The sequence below is a fragment of the Oncorhynchus masou genome, chromosome 25 (assembly GCF_036934945.1).
Source record: "Oncorhynchus masou masou isolate Uvic2021 chromosome 25, UVic_Omas_1.1, whole genome shotgun sequence".
Lineage (NCBI taxonomy): Eukaryota > Metazoa > Chordata > Actinopteri > Salmoniformes > Salmonidae > Oncorhynchus > Oncorhynchus masou.
This window is the reverse complement of record NC_088236.1, coordinates 31342098-31355506: the sequence shown is the minus strand read 5'-3', so window position 1 is coordinate 31355506 and position 13409 is coordinate 31342098. Positions and strand designations below refer to the sequence as shown.

At 41.9% G+C, this 13409-nt stretch overlaps 1 pseudogene; it reads left to right on the top strand.

Annotated features, from left to right (window-relative positions):
• LOC135514113 (anthrax toxin receptor 1-like) overlaps positions 1-13409 on the top strand; it is a 47053-nt pseudogene that overhangs the window by 14551 nt on the left and 19093 nt on the right.

The window sequence follows — 13409 nt, the reverse complement described above, 5'->3', positions numbered from 1 at the left end:
GAAAGTTAATATACTGTATGAATGTTGTCAATTTCTCTCCAGTCCACAGCTGCGCATGTCCTTCATTGTGTTCTCCACTGAGGGAAGGATTTTGATGCGGCTCACAGAAGACAGGTGAGGGAACAATCTTTCTTTCTTAGGATTTGGGGTATTACCTCTCCACAAGATGTCAGGTATTTTCTGATACTGAACTGAGTTGATTATCAAGAATCCAGAGAAACATGCAGGATTTAAGGTTCATTGAATTAGAGACATAAGAATCACAGAGAACAATACCCTCACATTGAGTTTGACTGACAATGCTGTCAATTCTTTGGCAAACTGTAAGCTTCAGCATGTGGCTCACAATATATTACATGTCACATATCAGTCTAATCTTTCCTTAGGTGCATTGTCCATGCAGGCACTGAAACATTTTCAATGTTTATGGTCTTCCTGCTGTCTCATTTCACACAGGACTAATTTCCCCCACCATCTGCTAGACAATGTCCTGTGCCAATAGGACACTCTTAAAACCCGAAGCACACATAAAGCCCGTCACTACTCTCTGAAATGGAATACCACTTCAATAGAGAGATCATGATAGGTCTTTGTTTCTGTGCCTATTGTCTTTGTCACGTCATATCTGTCTGTCTGCTTTTAGTTTCGGGAGAAGACTATGCGTTGTACAAGAAATCAGTCAAAAGGAAAATATGTTAGATTTGAGGGCTCAAAACAACTCACTTGTTATTGATTATGGGTGTGCATGCATGCAGTTCAATGCTGTACTCAATGTTTGAGTTTGACATTATGATTTGGTAGTAGGACGTCACACATTTATAATTTTATCACTATGACTCTTATATCAAAACCTAAAGCTACCTCTCATTTGAAGATCTAGGTAATTTAGTTGTAATAGCTTTTTAGCTGCACTTAGATCTATAAGACTGGGCACACTCTGGCTGAATCAACGTTGTTTCCACATTTCAATGAAATGACGTTGAACCAACTTGGAATAGATGTTAAATTGACATCTGTGCCCAGTGGAGGACTTTTGCAGGGTGAGGGGTGAGACATGATGAATATGAACTGCCCTTTTACCTGTTTGCTTGCTCAGGGAGCAGATTCGCAAAGGTCTGGAGGAGCTCCAGAAAGTACTTCCAGGTGGAGACACCTTTATGCACGAGGGCATCCAGAGGGTGAGCTGTCTGCTTTTAGCTGAGCTCTGAGCTGGAGTCTATCTCCATTCTGGCTTAAGAACAAATAACATGGTTTGGAGCCAATATGGCACCTGTATCAGTATGGAAGAGTTACTGTATTCACAGGTCCACTTTAGCCATTGTACTGTTTCAATCCAATTCATCTTTTTTTACAGGCCAGTGAGCAGATATATTATGGAAACTCAGAAGGTGTGTAGTTACATTTAATTTTTCAATTGTTTCCTGCTGGAAGTTGTGCATGATATATTAATTTCTCCTGTCTATCTGTTAGTCTGACATTATTATTTGGATAGCGCTGTGGCAGCAATTACATCCTAATCAAAGGTTTTCTGTCTGTTGATAGGATACCGTACTGCCAGTGTCATCATAGCTCTCACAGATGGAGAGTTGCATGAGGACCTCTTCTACTATGCTGAAAGAGAGGTAAACAGTAAATATAGCCAGAGGGAGAAAGACGAGCCCACAAATTGCAAACAGAAGCGGCACTCCTGTTGGCACAGATCAAACAGCAGCACCATATACATCACCTTAGTAGCACTTTGATCCATTATTTTCAGTGAAGGAAAAGGGGGGGGTCAACGTTTCTGTCAGATTTATGTCTCCCATCTGCCCATGAATAAAGAAGGCAGAGTCATTCGCCGCACATTCTGCACAAGGAACCAATGGTTGGGTGTGCAGGTGCAGCAGGCGTGCCAAGCTAGGGCTGTTTAATCAGTTCTGAGCACCCTTGGACACACTTGAGGAAGTGATGCAGATACGGTATCTTTCTCAGTAGCTTTCAAAATGTTGTGGGGAAATGCCACTTACCCTGAACAGGGAGCCTCGGAGCAATAACTTATGCTGTCACTCATATTGAATAAAATGGTCAGCTCAGCTCTGAAGGGCCTTCTTTCAGATGCTTATGAAATGTACCATTTGAACCGTGAGCTCTATTGTCTCTAGCCACTCAAGTGTTTCCATCAGATTTTTTCAATTATTTTTAGAAACAATATTGAATGTCAGTCAACAAGAACTCAGTGCTGTGTGATCTCTTAACTATTACTCAAATCTATGGCTCAGAGTCACCACAGGTCCAGAGGAGCGATCTGGAGGGTTTTCTGTGGTTGTGTGTTGGTTCATGTTGTGCAATGCAGTGCTTTAATAGATTCCAGGTCTTGACAGTTTCTTGTTTTTGCTCTCCTCTGTGAATACCTGACAGGCCAACCGCTCGCGGAGTCTGGGTGCCTCTGTATACTGTGTGGGGGTGAAGGACTTCAATGAGACACAGGTGTGTTGACACGTCTTGCTTCTCTGTGCTCTGATTTGACATCTCACACTGTGTCCCAAACATAAGATGAAAAGGAGGTTGGTGGGTTTGTGAAGGTTCAGCATGAACTGAATGAAACTTTTTTTCTTCCTCAGCTGGCAAAGATTGCTGATAGCAAGGACCATGTATTCCCAGTGAATGATGGCTTTGAAGCACTGCAGGGGGTCATTGATTCGGTAAGAGATCTGACTACCAACACAAGGAAAGCTAGAATAATTAAGCAATAAGGCCCGGGGGGGTGTGGTATATGGCCAAAATACCACGGCTAAGGGCTGTGCTTACGCACGACGCAACGCAGATTGCTAGTACACAGCCCTTAGCCGTGATATATTTGCCATACAGTTGGGCAAAAAAGTATTTAGTCAGCCACCAATTGTGCAAGTTCTCCCACTTAAAAAGATGAGAGGCCTGTAATTTTCATCATAGGTACACATCAACTATGACAGACAAAATGAGAGAAAAAAATCCAGAAAATCTCATTACAGGATTTTTAATGAATTTATTTGCAAATTATGGTGGAAAATAAGTATTTGGTCACCTACAAACAAGCAAGATTTCTGGCTCTCACAGACCTGTAACTTCTTCTATAAGAGGCTCCTCTGTCCTCCACTCGTTACCTGTATTAATGGCACCTGTTTGAACTTGTCATCAGTATAAAAGACACCTGTCCACAACCTCAAACAGTCACACTCCAAACTCCACTATGGCCAAGACCAAAGAGCTGTCAAAGGACACCAGAAACAAAATTGTAGAACTGCACCAGACTGGGAAGACTGAATCTGCAATAGGTAAGCAGCTTGGTTTGAAGAAATCAACTGTGGGAGCAATTATTAGGAAATGGAAGACATACAAGACCACTGATAATCTCCCTCGATCTGGGGCTCCACGTAAGATCTCACCCTGTGGCTTCAAAATGATCACAAGAATGGTGAGCAAAAATCCCAGAACCACACAGGGGGACCTAGTGAATGACCTGCAGAGAGCTGGGACCAAAGTAACAAAGCCTACCATCAGTAACACACTACGCCGCCAGGGACTCAAATCCTGCAGTGCCAGACGTGTCCGCCTGCTTAAGCCAGTACATGCCCAGGCCCGTCTGAAGTTTGCTGGAGAGCATTTGGATGATCCAGAAGAAGATTGGGAGAATGTCATATGGTCAGATGAAACCAAAATAGAACTTTTTGGTAAAAACTCAACTTGTCGTGTTTGGAGGACAAAGAATGCTGAGTTGCATCCAAAGAACACCATACCTACTGTGAAGCATGGGGGTGGAAACATCATGCTTTGGGGCTGTTTTTCTGCAAAGGGACCAGGCCTACTGATCCATGTAAAGGAAAGAATGAATGGGGCCATGTATCGTGAGATTTTGAGTGAAAACCTCCTTCCATCAGCAAGGGCATTGAAGATGAAATGTGGCTGGGTCTTTCAACATGACAATGATCCCAAACACAGCGCCCGGGCAACGAAGGAGTGGCTTCGTAAGAAGCATTTCAAGGCCCTGGAGTGGCCTAGTCTCCAGATCTCAACCCTATAGAAAATCTTTGGAGGGAGTTGAAAGTCCGTGTTGCCCAGCAACAGCCCCAAAACATCACTTCTCTAGAGGAGATCTGCATGGAGGATTGGGCCAAAATACCAGCAATAGTGTGTGAAAACCTTGTGAAGACTTACAGAAAATGTTTGACCTCTGTCATTGCCAACAAGGGGTATATAACATAGTATTGAAACTTTTGTTATTGACCAAATACTTAATTTCCACCATAATTTGTAAATAAATTCATGAAAAATCCTACAATGTGATTTTCTGGATTTTTTTTTCTTCTCATTTTGTCTGTCATAGTTGAAGTGTACCTATGATGAAAATTACAGGCCTCTCGCATCTTTTTAAGTGGGAGAACTTGCACAATTGGTGGCTGACTAAATACTTTTTTGCCCCACTGTATATCACAAACCCCTGAGGTGTTTTATTGCTATTCTAAACTGGCTAACAACGTAATTGGAGCAGTAAAAATAAATGTTTTGTCATACTCGTGGTATACGGTCTGATATACCACAGCTTTCAGCCAATCAGCATTCAGGGCTCAAACCACCCAGTTTATAACAGCATTTTCAATATGCACACTGGTGTTAGATAATTATACATGTTCTAGGAGGTCAGAGGAAATGGTTCCACTTGGAACTCATATCCTCACTGCAGGACATCTCTCTCAATCCATTAACACATTACTCAAATAGGAAACGAGGGAAAATAGGACAAATGAAAACACTAAACAGATATTCTGGCCATCAAAACTCACCAGGAACAACATTCCAGGAAAACATGCTGTGACTTTCCAGCTTTTGATCCAAGCTCTCACCAAATAGGATCAGTGAATGAATTCATTATATCTTCTAGCTTCCACCTCAAAGGAATGAATAATTTTGCACGCCCAATTTTTCAGTTTTTGATTTGTTAAAAAAGTTTGAAATATCCAATAAATGTTGTTCCACTTCATGATTGTGTCCCACTTGTTGTTGATTCTTCACAAAAAAATACAGTTTTATATCTTTATGTTTGAAGCCTGAAATGTGGCAAAAGGTCGCAAAGTTCAAGGGGGCCGAATACTTTCACAAGGCACTGTATATTGTTGTATCCACTCGGCCGATTGAAAAAGTGAACGGATGAAAGAAAAGGAGAGTCGTGGTGGAGAGGCCACTGTCTTCCGGGCACTGAGTTTCTCTAGCAGAGATAGGGGTCAGACCAGTTGACTGTCATCTGGATCCCATTAACAGCATGCTGAATGCTCTTGGCTCAGAGTCGAGGAAGAAGGGTAGCATATTGTAAGTCAGTCTGATCTTCAGCAATACAACACATACTTTCCCTGGACAGTGGGGGTATAGAGAGAGATATACACCCAGAGCACAAGGACCGCGAGGAGCACAGAGATGAGAACAGTAGATATCAAGCAGATCATAGTATTGAGGTGTACTGTTACACACTGTTACTGTAATTGACAGGAAAAGGAGTATATGGATTATATTGTAAACCAATACTCTCAACAAATAAACACACAACCTTCTGTAACAAGTGTGAGATACTGTGAGAATGTCTAGACCTTGGTCCCAACCCCCTCCCCCCCTGTCTCCCTCCTTCTCACCTCTCACCTCCCTCCCTCAGATATTAAAGAAGTCCTGTATTGAGATCCTGGCGGCTGAGCCCTCCAGTATCTGTGCAGGAGGTAAGTTTATAGACCTTTGGCCCAACCCATTTATCCTCTCTGGTCTCTCAGGTCTTCACTAAATCATACATTTAAAGGCCCCCCACATTGGAGCTCACAACAGGAATAGAAGAAAAATCTACCTTGGCAGGGACAGGAGCCTGGTGTGCAGTATATACAGTATCTCCTACACACAGTAGCAGCAACTTCATTTGTCATGAACGATTTAACCCAGGCCTGGTCTCAACTCCATTTAACTACTGTACTAAGGACACAAATCATAGCTGTCTTTTTCCGTTGTTTAATGCTGCTCAGTCATTGTCCATTCTACAGTCTTACAACCCACCACTTTCCCCACTGTAAAGATAGTATTAACGCTTCATGTTTTCTGGGTTCTGTGGTATTGGCTCCAGAGAGCCACTATATATCCACATGTCTGAACAACTGCAGTTGAAGTCTCATTGACCGCAAGATCTCAATTATCCAGGCATCCAGAGAAATAATTTATTTTCAACAAATAATATGGTCAGGGCAGTTTGTTGGCAGAATGTAACCAGAGTGTGAGATGCTGAGATGATAGACTCAGACGTTAGCCTGAACAGCTACAGTATTACATGTGGTGGGACAAATTCAGTCACTGTGCTCCTCTCTTCTCCCTCCAGAAACGTTCCAGGTGGTGGTGAGAGGAAACGGCTTCCTCCATGCTCGGAATGTCCATAAGGTCCTGTGCAGTTTCCGAATCAACGACACACTCACCAAGAGTAAGTGGAATACGAACTGAAAGTAAATAGACAATGGTGCTCTTTTCTTCTTTTCTCTTTCAATGGCTTGTTCATAATGCGTACGTCATTTGCTAATCATGTAATAACAAACACAAAGATGCCATTCCTGCAGCTGCAAACTGCTCATTCGGGACACGGTAAAAAGTCAATGTTTACCAATTGATGTCTCACAGTGCTTCCCAAAAGTGCTCTTCAGGATTGCAGAGTCAGCAGAGGTTCTCTATGCCCAAACAAGTGCTCATGCCATTTGTTCCTGGTATTACTGGTTTGTGTCTTTTGAAGGGTACATTGTGCTTTAATGTCCTGGGACTGTGCCAGAGCCAGAAGATCAAGGGAAAACAGTGCCACACAGAAGTTAGTGAGGGGGAAAGTCCTAGAGGCACATCCAAGTTCCCCTGTGATCTTTAGATGTGGCCTAATGGATGTGTGAGACCAGCCCCCTCTAATGCATGCCAACATGTAGCTGTCGGAGGCCATGCTCTAATAGAAAATAGCCAGCGCTGATGCATAAGCAAGTCTGGAGTCTGGGCCTGAAGGGAAGAGAAGAATAGAATGCCTAGGCTGGAAGAGGTTTTACCCTCTGTCAGAACAGGGTCTGGAGAAAAGACACAGGCACCAAGTTGATGTCCGTTCTAAAGTAAGTTATTGGCCTTCATTCAGAAGGTCTGAATTGCAATGAAGGATTTCATCCTTGGAATTTGATAGCAGATAAAAGCGCAGTCTTCAGCGCCGTTCAATATTACGGTTGAATAACTTTTACAGTATGGTGCTGCTTAGCATGAATGACCTAGGGACTGCTAACACATTTCTCCTACTCTGAAGTAGAGTGATGAAGAGACTGGTTTACGGTGACCCAGAATGTTAATTGTTTGTATGTAGTTAAACGCACAACTCCCCACAAACAAGCGGAAGACATGGAAACGATTTAGGAAAAAAGGATAGACAGCTGTGTACCAACTGTCCAGTAGAGCATGTTTAGCCCTAAACCGTTTAGTCATTTCAGACACAACAGGGGCCACCTATAAATCGCTATTGGATTATTGTTTCCTGTGGTTGAGTGTCATTGGTGTCATATGACTGATTCACCTTGCCCCATGATGGCTCTCCTGTAATCTGCAGAACCCCTAACCACCACAAACACCATCATAGCCGCTCCATAACCTACAAAAGTTTTGGGACCTCGTAGGAAAGGAGCAATGTGTAGCTACATGTGTTCAGCAGCTGAATGGATGTCTCCAGAAACCAGCAGGTTGCAAATATAGGCCCTCTGAGCTTTGGCAGTGAAGACACGTCATGGGTTTTCTTTCCTCTCGGTGACAATGTTGCCCTGATGGCTAGTGAGCAGCAGCATTGATATATGTGAAGAATAAGAATCCACACCTAGTGACGTGATAAAAAGAGGTGGATTAGGAAAAAGTCATTTTATTGAGATTGCATAGTCCTCCAGAAATCTGTGTTGAATGACAGCAAGATTTATTTCGCAGCCACATTATGGTATTAGCTATGTCCAGTTGTTGTATTGTCCCAGTATTAGTTGAATAACATTTTGAGATCATCTCACTGAGAGGCTAGTTACTGATCAGCACAGACTGTAATTTATTGAGTAGGATTAAACTGTGAGCATATCTACACTCAGCAGTAAAGCATGACCTTTTCTCATGTGCACAGAGTAAACAGTTTAATAAAGTGTAAGATGAAGCAAAGCTGTTGGCCAGTATCTAGATCCCTACACTCTCTTAGGGGGAAAAAAAGAGTTCCAAAAACATTCTTCAGCTGTCCCCATTGGAAAACCCTTTTTGATTCCAGGTAGAACCCTTTTGGGTTCCATATAGAACCCTCTGTGGAAAGTGTTCTACAGTGCATTCAGAAAGTATTGACACCTTGACTTTTTCCACATTTTGTTACGTTACAGCCTCATTCTAAAATTGATTAAATTATTTATTTTTCTCATCAATCTACACACAATACCCCATAATGACAGTGAAAACGTTTGTTAATTTTTATTTTATTTAGCACAAATAAGAAACAGAAATACCTTATTTACATAAGTACTTGAAATTGAGCTCAGGTGCATCCTGTTTCCATTGATCATCCTTGATGTTTCTTCAACTTGATTGGAGTCCACCTGTGGTAAATTCAATTGATTGGACATGATTTGGAAAGGCACAGACCTGTCTAAATAAGGTCCCACAGTTGACAGTGCATGTCAGAGCAAAAACCAAGCCATGAGATCGAAGGAATAGTCCGTAGAGCTCCGAGACAGGATTATGTCGAGGCACAGATCTGGGGAGGGTACCAAAACATTTCTGCAGCATTGAAGGTCCCTAAGAACACAGTGGCCTCAATCATTCTTTAACAGAAGAAGTTTGGAACCACCAAGACTCTTCCTAGAGCTGGCCGCCAGGCCAAACTGTGCAATCGGGGGAGAAGGGCCTTGGACAGGGAGGTGACCAAGATCCTGATGGTCACTCTGACAGAGCTCCATAGTTCCTCTGTGGAGATGGGAGAACCTTCCAGAAAGACAACTATCTCTGGTGGAGTGCTGCTATCTTTATGGTAGGGTGGCCAGATGGAATCCACTCCTCAATAAAAGGCACATGACAGTTCACTTGAAGTTTGCCAAAAGGCACCTAAAGGACTCTCGGACAATGAGAAACAAGATTGAACTCTTTGGCCTGAATGCCTAGGGTTCTACCTGGAATCAAAAAGCATTTTTCAAAGGGTTCTCATATGGGAACAGCCGAAGAATCCTTTTAGGTTCTAGATATTTTGTAAGAGTGCATGGTGGAAACATGACCACCGCAGAGATTTGGGCCCCGATAACCCTTCACCTGAGAGAATGACCAGAGTCCATTGTAGTCAGCTAGCCAGTCAGCCAACCAGCCAGTCAATCTGTCTGAAAAAAGGCTCTCAGCTCTCTCGGTCCCATTTGATAGTTTAAGTCCATGCAGAGTGTAAGGTGGGTGACTGCTCAGTTGAACTCTGAGTGGGATATCTGGCTGAGTTTGTGTTGGCTCTCAGCTTAGCTTGGCAGGCAGCAGTATTGATCTCCTGCTCCCCACTCCTCGCCTCCATCCTGCGGGGTGTTACAGGAGAGGAGCTGTCATCCGTATGCTGTGGAGTGCTCATGTTCATTTCCTCAGTGCCGGGGTATGTTCAACCTGAGCCAGGATAAACAGGCTGCTTGGGCAACAACGATGCTCACTGGATCTGTTTTCAAAAGTTTCATAAGTTGGACACAGGAAAAATCAAGGTTCTCTTTAAAACCGAAGATTAAGCTTTTAAATCTTTGCTCTGTCAAATGCAGTGGTGTAAAAATATTTTAAAGTACTACTTAAGTAGTTTTTTGGTGTATCTGTACTTTTATTTATAGTTTGACAACTTTTACTTCACTACATTCCTAAAGAAAATAATGTACTTTTTACTCCATACATTTTCCCTGACACCCAAAAGTATTCATTACATGTTGAGTGCTTAGCAGGACAGGAAAATGGTCCAAATCACACACTTATCAAGATGACACATGGTCATCCCTACTGCCTCTGATCTGGCAGACTCACTAAACACACATGCATAGTTTGTAAATTATGTCTGAGTGTTAGTGTGTACCCCTGGCTATCTATACATTTTAAAAACAAGAAAAAGGTGGTGTCTGGTTTACTTTATTATTAGGAATTTGAAATGATACTTAAGCATATTTTAGCAATTACATTTGCTTTTGATACTTAATTATATTTTGAACCAAATACTTTGAATTTTATTCATGTAGTATTTTACTGGGTGACTTTCACTTTTACTTGAGTAACTTTCTATTAAGGTATCTATACTTTTACTCAAGTATAACAATTGTGTACTTTTTCCACCACTGGTCAAATGGGTGTACATGTCTAAACTAGAGGTATTGAAATCAGTCCTCCAACATCTCTGTATTATGTTAGATTGGTCTTGAGTTACCGTCAGATACTGTATGACATCTGTTCTGTTGTCATCATTAATCAGATTCTCTTGTCACAGTCCAATACCAATAATCCAATTTAGATGATGACATTTCATGATCATTAGTCAATGAACTACATACACCAGTTGAAGAAAGAGTTGGGACATGATATAGTTCTAAGCTCATGATGTACTGTACAATACCAGTCAAAAGTTTAGACACACCTACTCATTCCAGGGTTTTTCTTTATTTGTACTATTTTCTACATTGTAGAATAATTGTGAGGACATCAAAACTATGAAATAACACATGGAATCATGTAGTAACCAAGAAAGTGTTAAACGAATCTAAATATATTTTTGTATTTGAGATTCTTCAAAGTAGCCACCATTTGCCTTAATGACAGCATTCCACAATCTTGGCATTTTCTCAACCAGCTTCATGAGGAATGCTTTTCCAACAGTCTTGAAGAAGTTCCCGCATATGCTGAGCACTTATTTTTACTTCACTCTCTGGTCCAACTCATCCCAAACCATCTCATTTGGGTAGGCCAGGTCATCTGATGCAGCACTCCATCACTCTCCTTCTTGGTCAAATAGCCCTTACACACCCTAAAGGTATGTGTTGGGTCAATGTCCTGTTGAAAGACAAATGATAGTCCCGTTAAGCACAAACCAGATGGGATGGCATATCGCTGCAGAATGCTGTGGTAGCCATGCTGGTTAAATCACTGACCGTGTCACCAGAAAAGGACCATCGCACCTCCTCTTCTATGCTTCACTGTGGGAACCACACATGTGGACATCATCCGTTCACCTACTCTGCATCTCACAGACAGAGGTTAACACCAAAGGACACAGATTTCCACCGGTCTAATGTCCTTTGCTCGTGTTTCTTGGCCAAAGCAAGTCTTTTCTTCTTATTGGTGTCCTTTAGTAGTGGTTTCTTTGCAGCAATTCAACCATGAAGGCCGGATTCACACAGTCTCCTCTGAACAGTTGAGATGTGTCTTACTTGAACTCTGTGAAGCATTTATTTGGTCTGCAATCTGAGGTGCAGTTAAAATTTAATGAACTTATCCTCTGCAGCAGAGGTAACTCTGGGTCTTCCTTTCCTGTGGCAGTCCTCATGCGAGCCAGTTTCATCATAGCACTTGATTGTTTTTTGCGACTGCACTTGAAGAAACTTTCAAATTTCTTGAAATGTTTCACATTGACTAACCTTCATGTCTTAAAGTAATGATTGACTGTCGCATCTCTTCGATTATTTGAGCTGTTCTTGCCATAATATGGACTTGGTCTTTTACCAAGTAGGTCTATCTGCTGTATGCCACCTCTACCTTGCCACAACACAACTGATTGGATCAAACACATTAAGAGGAAAGAAGTTCCTCAACTTTTACAAGGCACACCTGTTAATTGAAATGCATTCCAGGTGGCTCCCTCATGAAGCTGGTTGAGAGAATGGCAATATTGTGCAAAATTGTCATCAAGGCAAAGGGTAGCTACTTTGAAGAATGTCAAATATAAAATATTTTAACACTTTTTTGGGGGGTTACTACACAATTCCTTATGTGGTATTTCATAGTTTTGATGTCTTCACTATTATTCTATAATGTAGAAAATAGTAAAAATAAAGAAAAACCCTTGAATGTGTAGGTGTGTCCAAACCTTTGACTGGTACGGTAGGTATACAGTTGCTCCACTTCTCAAAAAGTCAATGGGTTCTGATCTGTGCAGTCTGAATTACACTATGACTAGAGCAGAACCAATATGTTTGTGTATGAGTCAATGTTGTGACCCTTTGTTCTCCTGTACTCCTAGGTGTGAAGCCATTAATAGTGGAAGATACGTATCTCCTCTGTCCTGCACCCATTCTCCAGGAAGAGGGAATGTAAGTACTATAATCACTGAAAGAATATCAGTTTTTCTCTTTATCTGCTGTTTATCTGCTGATGTTTCTGTCACATCCTAACCACACGCTATCTCTTTACACCCCTGTTGTGTTCCAGGGCAGCCAACCTCTATGTCAGCATGAATGAAGGTCTCAGTTTTATCTCCAGTTCAGTCACCATTACAACAGTGGGCTGTGTAAGTATAGTGGGGTGGTGCATGTTGTTGCACCCCCAAACTATGACAGTTAGTCCCCTGTAGTTACATGATGACAGGCACCTTAACTTTCTGATGGGTCTCAGCCTTTGCACTGTGGTGGAACATGCAGGTCAGTGGAGACTGAGTTTGACCTGTGTCTCTCTCCCTCTCTCTCTTTGTCCCAGTCTGATGGAACCATCCTGGCCATCGCCCTGCTCATCCTCATGCTGCTTTTAATCCTCATGATTCTCTGGTGGTTCTGGCCTCTTTGCTGCACTGTGGTGAGTCACATAAACTGTATGTCACATTCACACACATGGACAGTGTCTTACAAGCGTGAACCTTGTTAAACTTATATTTTATTAAATACAAATGACCCTATATGGTAGACCTATGTGTAGCTTGAAGCATTTTCTGAGAGATCTCTATGTCCTTTATACACTGGCATAATGCTCACAGATGATCACGGATGTATTTTACGGAGTTATTTGATCTGAATAAATCACACTCAAGTCATCTTGCTAATCTAAACAGTATTTCCATGGTGAGAGGGGTTCTATGAGTGAAGGATGAGACTCTTTGGCCTTTTTTGCCTCCAATTGATTTTATTAGTCCATTATGCCCAGAGGCCACCAGAGGTCAGTGGTAAAGGTGTGCTGAAGTACTTAGTCCCTCTGTTGAAGTAGTTTGTTCCACTGGAGGTCACAGGACAGTGGTTATCAGCTCCAAGGTCGAGGACGATATAGCTTCTTTATGCTGTTCTTGTATTTAGACATAAACCCTCCCTGCCAGGCCTGACAAAATGGATCACAATTTAACCACTTTTTTAACCAATTTCCCATCAAGCCTGGAAACAGAAAAGTTGGAAAGACGCAGAAAATTGTATTTTTTTTTTACATGT